The sequence below is a fragment of the Bos mutus genome, chromosome 4 (assembly GCF_027580195.1).
Source record: "Bos mutus isolate GX-2022 chromosome 4, NWIPB_WYAK_1.1, whole genome shotgun sequence".
NCBI lineage: Eukaryota > Metazoa > Chordata > Mammalia > Artiodactyla > Bovidae > Bos > Bos mutus.
Window position 1 is genome coordinate 2151578 of NC_091620.1, and position 16232 is coordinate 2167809.

At 45.2% G+C, this 16232-nt stretch overlaps 1 pseudogene; it reads right to left on the reverse strand.

Annotated features, from left to right (window-relative positions):
• Positions 1-6749: 6749 nt before the first annotated feature.
• LOC102268853 (large ribosomal subunit protein uL4 pseudogene) lies at positions 6750-14487 on the reverse strand (annotated as a pseudogene).
• Positions 14488-16232: the final 1745 nt, after the last annotated feature.

Below are 16232 nucleotides of genomic sequence, written 5' to 3' on the forward strand. Positions count from 1 at the left end.
ATGCCCTGGAGGAGGAAATGGCAACCCACTCTAGTACTTTTGCTTGGAAAATTCCTGGACAGAAGAACCTGGCGGGCTATGGATCCTAGGGTGGTAAAGAGTTGGACATGACTGAGCATGCACACACAAGGAATTGACTCTTGGCTTGCCACGCTGAAGCTTTGGGTTGTCAGGAAGCATTTAATAGGAGGCCTCTCCCGGGGCTGAGGGATCCAGGCATTTCCTTCATCAGTTTTTCTATATGGTGATACCTACCCTCTTCCTTCTTGTGAACCATACAGTAAAAGTGATTGCTTACAACTCTCTCTCTCTTTAATATGGATCGCCTATGTTTTCTAAGACTGAATTTTAATCTTTATCTTTGCTGAGAATAACTACAGTATATATGCCCACACCATGTTGATTAAAACACCTTTGCTCCATCAGAGCTCTGGTCCCTGTGTCTTTCTTTCTCTCTCTTTCTCTCTCTCTCTCAGTCTATTTCTTTGGAGCACAGAGGCCCTCTGAGTTCACTTTCCTGCCTGGGCTTCTAAGACCCTCTCTAGAAGGTGCTCTGCACCTTCACCCCATCGAGAGGGCGCCTGAGGCCTCTGTGAACAGAGCAAGCCCCATGCCAGGGGCTTTATTGGCTTTCTGCATAAACCAAGGAATATCAGCCTCTTTCTCTCTATTTTCTTTTTGGTCAACTCTGGACCACCAGGTTCTGGTCCATTAAAGGACCTCAACATTGGGTCACTGAAGACCCAAGGTCTGGGGAAGAGATACCAAGTTCCAGCTCCACTGCCTCTCCTCTTCCTCTGGCATCTGCTTCTCTAGAGAAGTGACTTGGCCCACACACCTGACCCTGGCCATCTCACCTTCTCCTCGAGGTACATCTCAAGGTTTTCTTTTCCCTCCAAGCATATATTGTTCTTTTCCTACAAACATTTCCAGAGCCGTCTATTAAGATTGTTAACATCTCCTCCACCCTATCAGTTAGGATCAGCCAGAGGACGATGCTCTTTAGATACTAAAATGGGAAGAGTCTTCGTAGAGAGAATTATCAGATTAAACTTCCATTAGGTGAGGACATTATCTTCAGGAAATCTCCAAGTGCAGAAATGGCTGGAATTCTCACCTGCAATAGCATTAAAGTGGAGACTCCTGGGAGGATATCCAGAGATGCTGCAAACGACCTCAGTGCAGAACCAAAGAGAGGTGATCTCAGAGCGCCACTGTTGTTAACCTGGCAAAGCACAAACCACCAGGAATAATGGCTTTCTTTGTTTATTCTGCCTGCAAATTCTGCAGTAGTGCACCTTCTTGAAAAGTGAAAGTGAAAGTCGCTCAGTCGTGTCCCACTCTTTGCAACCCCATGGACTATACAGCCCATGGAATTCTCCAGGCCAGAATACAGGAGTGGGTAGCTGTTCCCTTCTCCAGGGGATCTTCCCAAGCCAGGGATCAAACCCAGGTCTCTCACATTGCGGGCAGATTCTTTACCAGCTGAGCCACAAGGGAAGCCCAAGAATACTGGAGTGGGTAGCCTACCCCTTCTCCAGGGGATCTTCCTGACTCAGGAATTGAACCAGGGTCTCCTGCATTGCAGGTAGATTCTTTACCAACTGAGCTATGAGGGAAGCCCAGTGTACCTTGTTGGAGGAAACCAATTGGAATCCCTCCCTGGAGTGGGAGTCTGGGAAATGTAGTTCCCAGTCCAGGGGGTGGCTAAGAAGGGGAAAGAGTGCCATGGATCAGTCTGCAGTAGCCAATACAGCTATTTATTTACACGTGGTTTCAGTAGGTGAAGAAAAGGGCAGGTGGATCCAGGCAGGTAGAGTTGTGAGCACAGGGAAGCAAGGTGTGTTGGAGATGATGCTAATCCGATGGGAGCTGAGGGTGCCTATCACAGGAGAGGGGGCTGAACTTCAGAGGGTGGGCAGGTTATGGGGGCTCAAATGCCAGCAGTCAGTCCCCTGGAGATCTCATGTAAGGGAGTCTTGTGATTAGAAAGGCCAGAGGAAGAAGCTCGCTGCAGCCCCTGATGGCTCGCTTCTCCAGGACTTGATTCTGGATTTGGAATGTTCCCCTGTCGCTGAGGGGGTGACAACTTGAAGGAGACAATGTCGTCTGGGCGGGAGCAGTCAGGGCTGCTGTGAAGCCCTAGCATTAACATTTGTGGACTTGTCACCAATTCCACAGGGTCCTGAACAAGGTCAAAGGAAATAGTTCCCCCTCTGATGAACTGCTGACGCACAAAATCTGTTATTGTTGTTGGAAAAATAAATCTGCTTTTATAGGCTGTTGGCTTTTGAACGTGAAAGCTTTTGGAAATTACATTTATGTCACTTTTTCTGTTGCCATTTATTTATTTATTTGATACATGCATTATAATTTATTTTTTTATTGGGAGTGTAGTTGCTTTACAATATTGTATTAGTTCTTACTGTGCAACAAAGTGAATCATCCGTATGTATACATGTATCCCCTCTTTTTCAGATTTCCTTGCCACTAATGTCTTCAAGTGGCTCAGTCGTGTCCGACTCTTTGTGACCCCATGGACTATACAGTCCATGGAATTCTCCAGTCCAGAATACTGGAGTGGGTAGCCTATCCCTTCTCCAGCGGATCTTCCCAACCCAGGAATTGAACCGGGGTCTCCTGCAATGCAGGCAGATTCTTTACCAACTGAGCTGTCAGGGAAGCCCACTTAGGTCACCACAAAGTACCAGCTAGAGTTCCCTGTGCTGGACAGTAGGATCTCATTAGTTACCTATTTTATCTGTAGTGTGTATATATATTTGTTGTCCTTTTAACAGTGACGTTGTTGAGTGTTGAGTGTTTTGGGGGATTGTTGCTTACCTCATAGCATCGCTGATTCTAACCCAACCAATCACCAGTCAGTCAACTAGCTCATCCCCAAAAGCTAAGCTCAGAAGGGCAAGGTTGTCTGTTGGGATAAAGTGGGAGGAATCATAGTCTGGAAGGTTCTGAATTTCCCAGCAATGAGATTGGGCTCAATTCTGATGCAGCACTGAGCCTGGGGACATGGGGCAGGGGGAAAGGAGACACAGATGTGTTAGATGCTGTGTTAGAGTCACCGTGAACTCTCAGGAAAGACCCTAAACCATGTGAATGGCAGGAACCCAACATCCGGCCCTCCACATGACCCCTTAAGTCTAGTGAAGAAATGAAACAGGGGCAGTAGTCCGCAGTAGTCTACAAAGAGTGATCGTTTTTTCCCTGATGGTTCTTTAAAAATTTGATGTTGAGGCTGAAATTATGAGACTTGAATTTGTTCTCAATACATACCCCTCTGCAGATGTGTGTACTCAATGGATTACTGATTGAATCTAAATTGTGGGTGATGAGTGTTACCTTAGAACCTGTGGCTACATGTCCCCCAACCAGAACGGCAGGTTTATAAAGCCTTTGCCTGTTGTTCACAGGCACAATGGGCTTATTAGTGAGACTGATGTATTGCCTTCATGTTGATTAAATAAAAAGTCTATCAGCAACTAATAGCCAAATGCTTACAGTGAAAATATTACTGTGGTGGGCGTCTGTTCAACACCTACCCTGTGGCCTCAGCAACAGTGACTCTGGTTGCATCAGGCCTGCTCATTTAGGAAACACTTGCTCACACACCAGTAAAGCCTGAGACAACCTGCCGGATGAGAAGAGGGGAGTGTCGGCTCTTCAGTTTTGTTTGAAGGTGACAAAACTAACTTTGAGTGAGGTCAGGGTAGGTGTGGGGGTCATAGAGCTACTCCACGGCAGCAAAATTCGTAGCAATACCACGAAGCCGCCACACTGTTAGCTTTGAAGCATGTTTTATCAAACCTTTGAGATTCTATTTACTTTGCTTTTTTCCCCTGATCATCATGTTTAATGGCATATGTCAACAGAGAATTAAATCTCCTTTCCTATAATCAGATTGTCCTTAGCAACGGGAAAGTAGTCTTGAAAAATTGTCCTTTCTTCTGGCCAGTTTTTAGATCGCATTGCTTGTAAATGATCCCCTAGCCTCCTTTTTCTAGGCATCTGTTCTTTTTTTGAAGTCTCAGTGTTTATTATTATTTGTTGTTGTTTCTTAGTCCCCATGTCATGATCAACTCTTTGCAATCCCATGGACTACAGCGCACTAGGCTTCCCTGTCCTTCACTATCTTCACTCCTGTCCATCAAGATGGTCATGCCATCCAACCAACTCATCCTCTGTCATCCCCTTCTCCTCCCACCTTCAATCTTTCCCAGCATCAGGGTCTTTTCCAATGAGTCAACTCTTTGCATGTGGTTGCCAAAGTATTGGAACTTCAGCTTCAGCATCAGTCCTTCCAATGAATATTCAGTACTGATTTCCTTTAGGATGGACTGGTTGGATCTCTTTGCAGTCCAGGGGACTCTAAAGAGTCTTCGCTAACACCACAGTTCAAAAGCATCAATTCTTCAGTGCTCAGCTTTCTTTATAGTCCAACTCTCACATCAATACATGACTACTGGAAAGACCATAGCTTTGGCTCTACTGATCTTTGTCATCAATATGACGTCTCTGCTTTTTAATATGCTGGCTAGGTTTGTCATAGCTTTACATCCAAGGAGCAAACATCTTTTAATTTAATAGCTGTAATCACCATCTGCAGTGATTTTGGAGCCCAAGAAAATAAAATCTGTCACTGTTTCCATTTTTCTCCTTTCTATTTGCCATAAAGTGATGGGACCAGATGCCATGATTTTAATTTTTTGAATGCTGAGTTTTATACCAGCTTTTTCACTCTCCTCTTTCACCTTCATCAAGAGGCTCTTTAGTTCCTCTCTACTTTCTGCCATTAGAGTGGTATCGTCTGCATAAGGGGCTGATATTTCTCCCTGTAATCTTGATTCCAGCTTGAGGTTTATCCAGCCCGGCATTTCGCATGATGTACCCTGCATATCACTGCAGATGGTGATTTCAGCCATGAAATTAAAAGACGCTTACTCCTTGGAAGGAAAATTATGACCAACCTAGATAGCATATTCAAAAGCAGAGACATTACTTTGCCAACAAAGGTTCGTCTAGTCAAGGCTATGGTTTTTCCAGTGGTCATGTATGGATGTGAGAGTTGGACTGTGAAGAAAGCTGAACACCGAAGAAATGATGCTTTTGAACTGTGGTGTTGGAGAAGACTCTTGAGAGTCCCCTGGACTGCAAGGAGATCCAACCAGTCTATTCTAAAGGAGATCAGTCCTGGGTGTTCTTTGGAAGGAATGATGCTAAAGCTGAAACTCCAGTACTTGGGCCACCCCATGTGAAGAGTTGACTCATTGGAAAAAACTCTGATGCTGGGAGGGATTGGGGGCAGGAGGAGAAGGGGACGACAGAGGATGAGATGGCTGGATGGCATCACTGACTCGATGGACGTGAGTCTGAGTGAACTCTGGGCGTTGCTGATGGACAGGGAGGCCTGGCGCACTGGGATTCATGGGATCACAAAGAGTCGGACACGACTGAGCGACTGAACTGAACTGAATTGAACTGACTCTGCATATAAGTTAAACAAGCAAGGTGACAATATACAGCCTTGACGTATTCCTTTCTCAATTTTGAACCAGTCTGTTGTTCCATGTCTGGTTCTAACCATTGCTTCTTGATCTGCATACAGATTTCTCAGGAGGCAGGTAAGGTAGTCTGGTATTTCCATCTCTTAAAGAAATTTCCCCAGTTTGTTGTGATCCACACAGTCAAAGGCTTTAACATAGTTACTGAAGCAGAAATAGATGTTTTTTTGGAATTCCCTTGCTTTCTCTATGATCCAACAAATGTTGGCAATTTGACCTCTGGTTCCTCTGCCTTTTCTAAATCCAGCTTGTAGGTGTAGAAGTTCTTGGTTCATGTACTGCTAAAGCTTAGCTTGAAGGATTTTGAGCATTACCTTGCCATTGTGTGAAAAGAGTGCAATTGTACAGTGGTTTGAATGTTCTCTGGCATTGCCTTTCTTTGGGATTGAAAATGAAAATCGACCTTTTTCAGTCTTATGGCCACTGCTGAATTTTCCAAATTTGCTGGCACACTGAGTGTAGTACTTTAACAGCATCATCTTTTAGAAGTTTAAATAACTCAACTGGAATTCCATCACCTCCACTAGTTTTGTTCATAGTGATGCTCCCTAAGGCCCACTTGACTTCACATTCCAGGATGTCTGACTTTGGATGAATGACCACACCGTCATGGTTACCTGGGTCATTAAAGCTTTTTTGTACAGTTCTTCTGTACAAAGAACTAGAATACAGAACACTCTTCTGTGTGTTCTGGCCGCCTCTTCTCTTCTTAATCTCTTTTGCTTCTGTTAGGTCCTTACTGTTTCTGTCCTTTACCGTGCCCATCCCTGCATGAAGTGCTCTCTTGAGATCTTCAGTTTTCCTGACGAGATCTCCAGTCTTTCCCATTCTGTCGCTTTCCTCTGTTTCTTTTTTTTCTTCTTCATGTTTCTCATTGCCTCTTTGTTCAGGTCTTTATTCAAAATTGGCTGTCCAAAATGATTTGGTGTTAAATGAACAAAATTAAGGCTTCCCTGGTGGCTCAGAGGTTAAAGCTTCTGCCTGCAATGCGGGAGACCCGGGTTCAATCCCTGGGTCGGGAAGATCCCCTGGAGAAGGAAATGCCAACCCACTCCAGTATTCTTGCCTGGGCAATCCCATAGATGCAGGAGCCTGGTGGCCTACAGTCCACGGGGTCGCAGAGAGTCGGACACGACGGAGCGACTTCACTTTCACTTTCAAACAAAATTAAGTCTATGCAGCAGTCTTCTCTTCCTCTGCGGTGGGTTTCTTTTCTGTGGACTTCTCTTCAGCCACTGGTTTCTTGGCCCTTGTGGCCTTTTTTCCCACTAAAGGCTTCTTCGACATCTTATCACCGACAGCTGTCTTTGTTTCCCACCACAGACTTCTTGCCCGAACCCCCTTCTCATCTGATTTCACTTGTAGCGCCGCTGCTGCCCTATCCATCTGGATTTTGTGGCTCTTGGCCTGTCCAAGAATGGTGTTCTGGTGCATGGTCTTTGCATATGGGTTGAGCTTCAACATGATTCTCAGGTTTTCCAGTGGAATTTTCCTTCAGGGCTCTGTGATGAATCTTCTTGCGTGCTGCTTGGAGCGCTCTTTGGATTTCTGGGCTTTTCAAGACCCCACTGAGGTCTGTATTGAGCATCTTGTGCCCGGGGAGGTTATAGTTTCTCTTGCGGGAGGCTGCTTGACGCCAAGTGCCGTAGAGCTCACCTAAGTTCGGAAGGCCCTTTCGGTCCAAATGCAGAAACGTCCCACGTGACCACCAGGAGCAAGTTTCAAAATGTTCAGCTTGCTTCTATTAAGCAGAGTAATTCCAGGGATGTTTCTGAAGGCCTTGATGGTACCATTGTCCTCGTTACAGATGAGGGTCCCCTGGGCCGGATGTGTCGATGATTTCTCATTTTGCCTTTGCCAGCTCTCATTTGCTGAAAGGCGTCAACCTTTCTGATATCATTCCAGGCCTTAAGTTTCTTCAGAAGCAAAATAACTTCCTTGGTCTTCTTGTGGCCTTCAACTGTATCTTGGACCAGCAAAGGGAGCTCAGGAACTTCCTCTGGACGATGACCTTCAGACATGACTGGCACTGGTAAGGCTGAGGCAGCCAGGGCAGAGCAGATGGCATATCGCTGCTGCGTTGGACTCACTCAACGGTGCCAGCATTGCCAGGACTTGGTGGGTGCGAACATGCGTCCCACACAACACATATTTCCAGAAGCACCCTGGCCAGAATGGTGAGTCACATCCCCTCGAACCCTGGGAATTTGAGCCACAGCTCTGCCGGTACCCCAAGCCTCTGCACGGGTTTGATGACCTGCTGATTCACTGAAAGCGTAGGGCTGTCTGCTGTTTCTCCTCAAGTTGGTGTGAACACAGTTAACAATATCTGGTTGAATGGGAGCCTTGTGCACAGCAGGCACAGCGACCTTTTTGCCAGATGACTCCCACTTTTAGGAGCACACGTGCCAACGGCAGGGAGGGGTCAGGCCACGCTCCTCTCCTGTTTTCCTTGATTTCTTTGCATCGCTCACTTGAGAAGCTTTCTTATCTCCCCTTGCTGCTCTCTGGAAATCTGCGTTGAGTTGTGTATATCTTTCCCTTCTCCTCTGCCTTTTGCCTCTCTTCTTTCCTCAGCTATTTGTAAAGCCTCCTCGGACAACTACTGTGCCTTGCATTTCTTATTCTTTGGAATAGTTTTGGTCACTGCCTTATGTACAGTGTTATGAACCTCTGTCCCTAGTTCTTCAGGCATTCTGTCCACCAGATCTATTCCCTTGAATCTATTTGTCACCTCCATTGTATAATCGTAAGGGATTTGATTTAGGTCATACCTGAATGGTCTAGCCACTTTCTTTAATTTAAGCCTGAATTTTGCTATAAGGAACTCATGAGCTGAGCCACAGTCAGCTCCAGGTCTTGCATGCTGATTGTGTAGAGCTTCTCCATCTTTGGCTGCAAAGAATAGAATCAGTCTGATTTCAGTGTTGACCATGTGTAGAGTTGTCTCTTGTTACTGTATTTATCTATTCTTTTTCAAATTCTAACTATCACAGTGAATTTCTTTTATCAGCACTTATATACACTTTCAACAATGTGCAGTTTTGTACTTTATTCTTTTTCCCTCCATTGTTTGATTATATTTATTCAAGTGGAATTTTGTGTCTCCTGAACCAGTAATGCTGAAGAAGCTGAAGTTGAATGGTTCTATGAAGACCTACAAGACCTTTTAGAACTAACACCCAAAAAAGATGTCCTTTTCATTATAGGGGACTGGAATGCAAAAGTAGGAAGTCAAGAAACACCTGGAGTAACAGGCAAATTTGGCCTTGGAATACGAAATGAAGCAGGGCAAAGACTAATAGAGTTTTGCCAAGAAAACACACTGGTCATAACAAACACCCTCTTCCAACAACACAAGAGAAGACTCTACACATGGACATCACCAGATGGTCAACACCAAAATCAGACTGATTATATTCTTTGCAGCCAAAGATGGAGAAGCTCTAGACAGTCAGGAAAAACAAGACCAGGAGCTGACTGCGGCTCAGACCATGAACTTTTTGTTGCCAAATTCAGACTTAAATTGAAGAAAGTAGGGAAAATCACTAGACTATTCAGGCATGACCTAAATCAAATCCCTTATGATTATACATGGAAGTGAGAAATAGATTTAAGGGCCTAGATCTGATAGATAGAGTGCCTAATGAACTATGGAATGAGGTTCGTGACATTGTACAGGAGACAGGGATCAAGACCATCCCCATGGAAAAGAAATGCAAAAAAGCAAAATGGCTGTCTGGGGAGGCCTTACAAATAGCTGTGAAAAGAAGAGAAGCGAAAAGCAAAGGAGAAAAGGAAAGATATAAGCATCTGAATGCAGAGTTCCAAAGAATAGCAAGAAGAGATAAGAAAGCCTTCTTCAGCGATCAATGCAAAGAAATAGAAGAAAACAATAGAATGGGAAAGACTAGAGATCTCTTCAAGAAAATCAGAGATACCAAAGGAACATTTCATGCAAAGATGAGCTCGATAAAGGACAGAAATGGTATGGACCTAACAGAAGCAGAAGATATTAAGAAGAGATGGCAAGAATACACAGAAGAACTGTACAAAAAAGATCTTCATGACCCAGATAATCACGATGGTGTGATCACTCACCTAGAGCCAGACATCCTGGAATGTGGAGTCAAGTAGGCCTTAGAAAGCATTACTATGAACAAAGCTAGTGGAGGTGATAGAATTCCAGTTGAGCTATTTCAAATCCTGAAAGATGATGCTGTGAAAGTGCTGCACTCAATATGCCAGCACATTTGGAAAACTCAGCAGTGGCCACAGGACTGGAAAAGGTCAGTTTTCATTCCAATCCCAAAGGAAGGCAATGCCAAAGAATGCTCAAACTACCGCACAATTGCACTCATCTCACATGCTAGTAAAGTAATGCTCAAAATTCTCCAAGCCAGGCTTCAGCAATATGTGAACTGTGAACTACCTGATGTTCAAGCTGGTTTTAGAAAAGGCAGAGGAACCAGAGATCGAATTGCCAACATCCACTGGATCATGGAAAAAGCAAGAGAGTTCCAAAAAAACATCTATTTCTGCTTTGTTGACTATGCCAAAGCCTTTGACTGTGTGGATCACAACAAACTGTGGAAAATTCTAAAAGAGATGGGAATACCAGACCACCTGATCTGCCTCTTGAGAAATTTGTATGCAGGTCAGGAAGCAACAGTTAGAACTGGACATGGAACAACAGACTGGTTCCAAATAGGAAAAGGAGTTCGTCAAGGCTGTATATCGTCACCCTGTTTATTTAACTTATATGCAGAGTACATCATGAGAAACGTTGGACTGGAAGAAACACAAGCTGGAATCAAGATTGCCGGGAGTAATATCAATAACCTCAGATATGCAGATGACACCAGCCTTATGGCAGAAAGTGAAGAGGAACTAAAAAGCCTCTTGATGAAAGTGAAAGTAGAGAGTGAAAAAGTTGGCTTAAAGCTCAACATTCAGAAAATGAAGATCATGGCATCTGGTCCCATCACTTCATGGGAAATAGATGGGGAAACAGTGGAAACAGTGTCAGACTTTATTTTTCTGGGCTCCAAAATCACTGCAGATGGTGACTGCAGCCATGAAATTAAAAGATGCTTACTCCTTGGAAGGAAAGTTATGACCAACCTAGATAGCATATTCAAAAGCAGAGACATGACTTTGCCAACAAAGGTTCATCTAGTCAAGGCTATGGTTTTTCCTGTGGTCATGTATAGATGTGAGAGTTGGACTGTGAAGAAGGCTGAGCGCTGAAGAATTGATGCTTTTGAACTGTGGTGTTGGAGAAGACTCTTGAGAGTCCCTTGGACTGCAAGGAGATCCAACCAGTCCATTCTGAAGGAGATCAGCCCTGGGATTTCTTTGGAAGGAATGATGCTAAAGCTGAAACTCCAGTACTTTGGCCACCTCATGCAAAGAGTTGTCTCATTGGAGAAGACGCTGATGCTGGGAGGGATTGGGGGCAAAAGGAGAAGGGGACGACAGAGGATGAGATGGCTGGATGGCATCACTGACTCGACGGATGTGAGTCTCAGTGAACTCCGGGAGTTGGTGATGGACAGGGAGGCCTGGCATGCTGCGATTCACGGGGTCGCAAAGAGTAGGACACGACTGAGTGACTGATCTGATGTGATCTGATCTGAAGCTTTGAGAAATTAAAAATCATCATTGAAAACATTTTTCCACCCGAGGTTACAACCCTTTTCTCCAAAGGCAGCTCACTGGATCAGAGAACCAACCCTTCCCCTTTACACTTGGACTGAGGGTCAGTGACCCCCTGAAGAACTCCATCCTGGCTAATTCATCTTCCTTTGCTGATTTCTCTGAACTCTGCAGCCAACTTTGGGAAGACACCTTCCTTAAACACCCCTAATTTAATTTTTGGAGACGTGCTGTTCACATCAGCGTCCTGACCGACATAGTCACTGGTGCCTGAAGTGTGGGAGGCAATTGGAATTCCAAAAGGGACCCTGGGATTGTGTGCTCATGCCTGGCTTGAATCGATTATCTCCTCATGGTGAGAAAATGGCTTTGAACAGAATGGGCTGAGCCTATGAGAAAGGTACATTGGACACCGAGCGGGGGGAGTGTGGTGTCAGCTTACTATATTTTCAATGAGGAATGCGGGAAACATGACAAGTCAAGGAAGGGATAAAAAAGACCTTGTTTCATTCATTCTCAGTGAGCCGCCTTAGCGATTCCATAGGAACGTCTGGCCTTGAGGAAGGACTCCAGTACTTTGAGTCAGAAAAAGAGAGTTCTGATTCCATTTCTTCTAATTATTTACTCTCTGACCTTGGGAAATTAGTCTTGCACTTTGAATGGCACATGATTCTACATGAATGCAAGTTATTTCTATTCTTATATTTCTCTCTCTCTCTTTTTCATTACTACCTAACTTAGAAAGTATCTCTTTCTCTGAGTTTCCTTAGGTGTATTTTGAAAGCTCTGTATTATGACTTGTGGGAAACAATGCTATTACAGAACAAGAAACTACTGGAAATGCCATGATTTTCTCTGCTGGAGATGGTAGAACTTGGCACGCTAGTGCTGATGGAATTAGATCTGAGAAGCCAGCAAGATTTTACACTCTTGACAAGATGAGTTAGGTCCAGCCTTGGCCACGTTACCCGCTGAGAGATGGTCTTCACCGGCTCAAGGGGAGAGAGGCCCAGGGGCAGATGTGACTGGCTTAGCTGGGTTTGCACGTGGTTTGGGGGTGGTTTGGGGAGGGAGTGATGCTAGGGACGGGATAGGGGAAGCTTTCCCCCGCCCCGTGCACCCCACTGCCTGGACTGGGGCTCCGCTGAGGCTTGGTGCCTCTCCTGCCCTCTTCCCGGCCTCCCTTCCTGTGGCCCTCCCTCCTCTCCTCCATCTCTTCTTCTCTCCTTTCCACGTTCTTTCCCACCCTTTGTCCTCTCTTTGCTCCTCCTTCCCTTCACCTCCATCCTAGTTCTGCTGCCCGCAGCTCACGCCCTGCTCCTGACCACACAGCAGCCTGAAAACCCTGACTCCCCCTTGCAGAACCAAAGCCGAGTGGCACGTTCCCAACCCAGAAGGTCAGGGGTGTACAGGGCAGTCACCTTTGATTTCTGTAAGTGCAGCCAAGAAGAACGCCCAGTTTAAAGCTGGTTCACAGCGTCCGCACGCATAGTTCTCTGGCAGAAAGACAGATGTGTCTATGTGTCCTTAACTGTTCTTCAGACCAGGGCACAGTAAAAGTGGGGTAGCGGGGGATAAATTACAGGATGGGCGAAAATATACACAGGACCTCTGCGATTTTGTCTGAATCAAAGGCTGGCTTCTAATCAATATAATGTATTTTTTTATTATTAAATAGCCCATTATAATATAATAGAGCAATAAATACTGTTAAAAGTGTTCCCAGTGAGCAATTCCTTTTGGAATAATGACTATTTGATTATAGAATGATTTGGCTTTTAATTTACACCAGCACTTAATGTGTTCCTCTTAACTTAATATTCTCCCAGTGCTGAGTGGAGTCCAGTCACAGGAAGTAATGAACGTGCGCTGCTGGGAACTTCATTAAGGAGCAGCTCCGGTGTGGGGGCCACTCTGAGTCCTGTGGTCCACGGGCTTCCAGATCAATCCAGAGAGACTTGCTGTGGTGTTGCTGCTGGGGCCCAGCCAGGGCCCAGGGGACGGAGTGCCACGTGCTTCTGCTCACCTTTAACTTTCTTTATCTGTGGACTCTGGATAACATAATACCTGGGCATTTGATCATTCAAAAGACCTTCTTTAAGAGCCTTCTACGTACCACACATACATTAAGCAGTATTTAAGGGCAGTGTTGAAAGAAAACAAACAACAAACCAATCATAAAACAAGAATCCTAAAGGTGAGGGAACAATGCAAAGAAATAGAAGAAAACAATAGAATGGGAAAGACTAGACATCTCTTCAAGAAAATTGAAGATACCAAGCGAATATTTCATGCAAGGATGGGCACAATAAAGGACAGAAACAGTAAGGACCTAACCAAAGAAGAAATTAAGAAGAGGTGGCAAGAATACACATAACTGTACAAAAAGGTCTTAATGACCCGGATAACCATGATGGTGTGATCACTTACCTAGAGCCAGACATTTTGAAGTCCGAAGTCAAGTGGGCCTTAGGAAGCATCACTACAAACAAAGCTAGTGGAGGTGATGGAATTTCAGCTGAGCTATTTGAAATCCTAAAAGATGATGCTGTGAAAGTGCTGCACTCAATATGCCAGCAAATTTGGAAAACTCAGCAGTGGCCATGGGACTGGAAAAGATCAGTTTTCATTCCAATCCAATGAAAGGCAATGCCAAAGAAAGTTCAAACATGACTTAGTGACTGAACGACAGTGAAGGTGAGTGGGATCTTGGAGAGGATAGCCACTCCCAGTGGTGTGGGATCTGCTTCATCTGTAGCCCAGCCTTCTCTCGTTCCTTCCTCACCTCCTACAGCTGCTCCTAGAGACCCCTTCTAGTTCCAAAGATCCAGGCTGGGTCTCCTGTGCCCAATATTCCAAGCATTGGACCAGGGCAGCCACTCCATTCTCTGGGACAGAAGAAAGTGAGAATCATGTAGCTAGAATTGCTGTTTTCCTGGGTGACTTGTGGGCTAACTAGGCATTGAACATCGTTGTTCTCAACCTCAGGATGTCAAAAGCTGAATTCACCATTCACTGAATTCACCGTGCCTCCTAGAATATCCTCCTCTTCTTGTCTTACCTGTTTGTATTGGGTTGGCCCAGAAGTTCGTTTAGATTTTTCTGTAAGATGTAACGGGAAAACCCGGATGGACTTCTGGGCCAAGCCAGTGGGGAGATGCTCCTGCAGGGGTGTGCTGCTAAATGTGTAACCATGGGCTCTCAGCAGTTCTCCGGCTGACCAGGGCTTAGGATTCAGTGCTTTCACTGCCATGGCCCCGGGTTCAGTCCCTTACCGTGGTGCTAGGACCCCACAGGCTGCGTGGTGTGGCCAAAAACAAAGATGCTGGGCTCTTTTTTTTTTTTTTTCAAAAAAAGAAGAGTCCTGATTTCCCTGGTGCAAATGCTTCCACTGGGTCTGATTCCCAGCTTCCCACGTGGTGTCCTGACGTGAGGATGGGAGGGATACTCCCATGGGCTCTTGGGGGCTGGCGTGAGCCAACCTTAGCCACGTGCTCGCTGCACCACCATCCAGACCATTCGAGCAGAAAACCTAACCTGCAGCTTTGAGTCTTCATTTCCCTTTCTTCCAACGTCCGGTGTGGGGAGAAAAGGCTGACTTTCCCCTGTCTTCCAAGCCCTTTCATGGCCCCAACACACTCAGGCAGGCTCACCACCAGGAGAGTGAGGTCTCTGTCTCTTTGGCATTGGTTAGTTAAGGATCCACAATGCAGCTCTTTTGGAATTTGGGGGACCACACCCGGCTGTCACCAGGAGGGGCCACCACCAGCATTCAGATGGTGAGCTCCAGGGTCATCTTTGGGTGTCCTGGAAATTACTGTCCAAGGATGCTATCTTAGCACGGCGTTCAAAGTTCGTTCAAAAAGGTGGAAATTTTGTTTATTATTTCTGAACCTAGAACCAAATTCCAGTTTACCTAGAACCTAATTCCAGTTTATTCATAAACATAGATTATCTGTTAGTATTATTATTTTATTTTTAGTGCATGCTGGTTGTACTGGGTTTTACTTTGGTGTCTTCTCTCTTTGGTTTCTCTGTACTTGTGACAATGGCTTCTGATCCTTTTCCCCCCCTTTTCCTAGTCCAAACTCATTCATTATATGTATGGCCGGGACAGCATAACTTATTCTTATTTTTGAGCTTTGTGGTGCCCAAGTATGAAACACATATCAATGCATTAGAAATTGTTTTCTTTTTATATCTCTAATAAAGTAAGGAGTTATATTTATTTTTTTGAATTATGTAAATAGGAAATGGCACCCTACTCTAGTATTTCTTGCCTGGAAAATTGCATGGACAGAGGATCCTGGCAAGCTGCAGTCCATGGGGTCTCAAAGAGTCAGACACAACTGAGCATGCACGCATGTGTCTTATGTTGTCTATAAATTGCTCTACGAGGACAGAAGATCGGACCTTGGGAATATCAAATGCCATGGATCCAGTAGTAAATCATCACCCAGCTTTTCTACAAAAGTCACAACCCAAAGCCATCCTGATTCTAGAAACATAAAGAAAACTGTGTGCGTTTGTTCAAAACATATATTTCTGGACCTGATAAATGGACTTTTCTAAGGGTAGAAAGAAAATTTTTGTGTAAGCATACTTACACGTCACAACTGACTTTTCCTGCTCCACTCTGCATCTTTATAGGCAGGTCTGCTCTGTTTTGTGTGATATAAATTAAAGCAGCGCAGGTGGCAGGGATACTAGAAACATATAGCTATCAGGGCAGCCAGCCACCCACCCGTCAGGAAGGGCTCCACCACAGCAGGACGGCCAGCTCCCTGCTGTGCCAGGAGGGCCTTGCGCTTGCTTGGTGGTGGGGAGGTTTACGGGGGCACGGATGAGGTCAGGGGGTGGTGGGGATGGCCAGGTGCTTTGGGACCTTGGTGCTGTGGATATTTGTCATCTGGTGTCTTAGACTGTTCAGGCTGCTATCGCACGTGCCACAGACTGTGGGGCTTGGACAACGGACACCTGTGTCTCACTGTCTGGGGG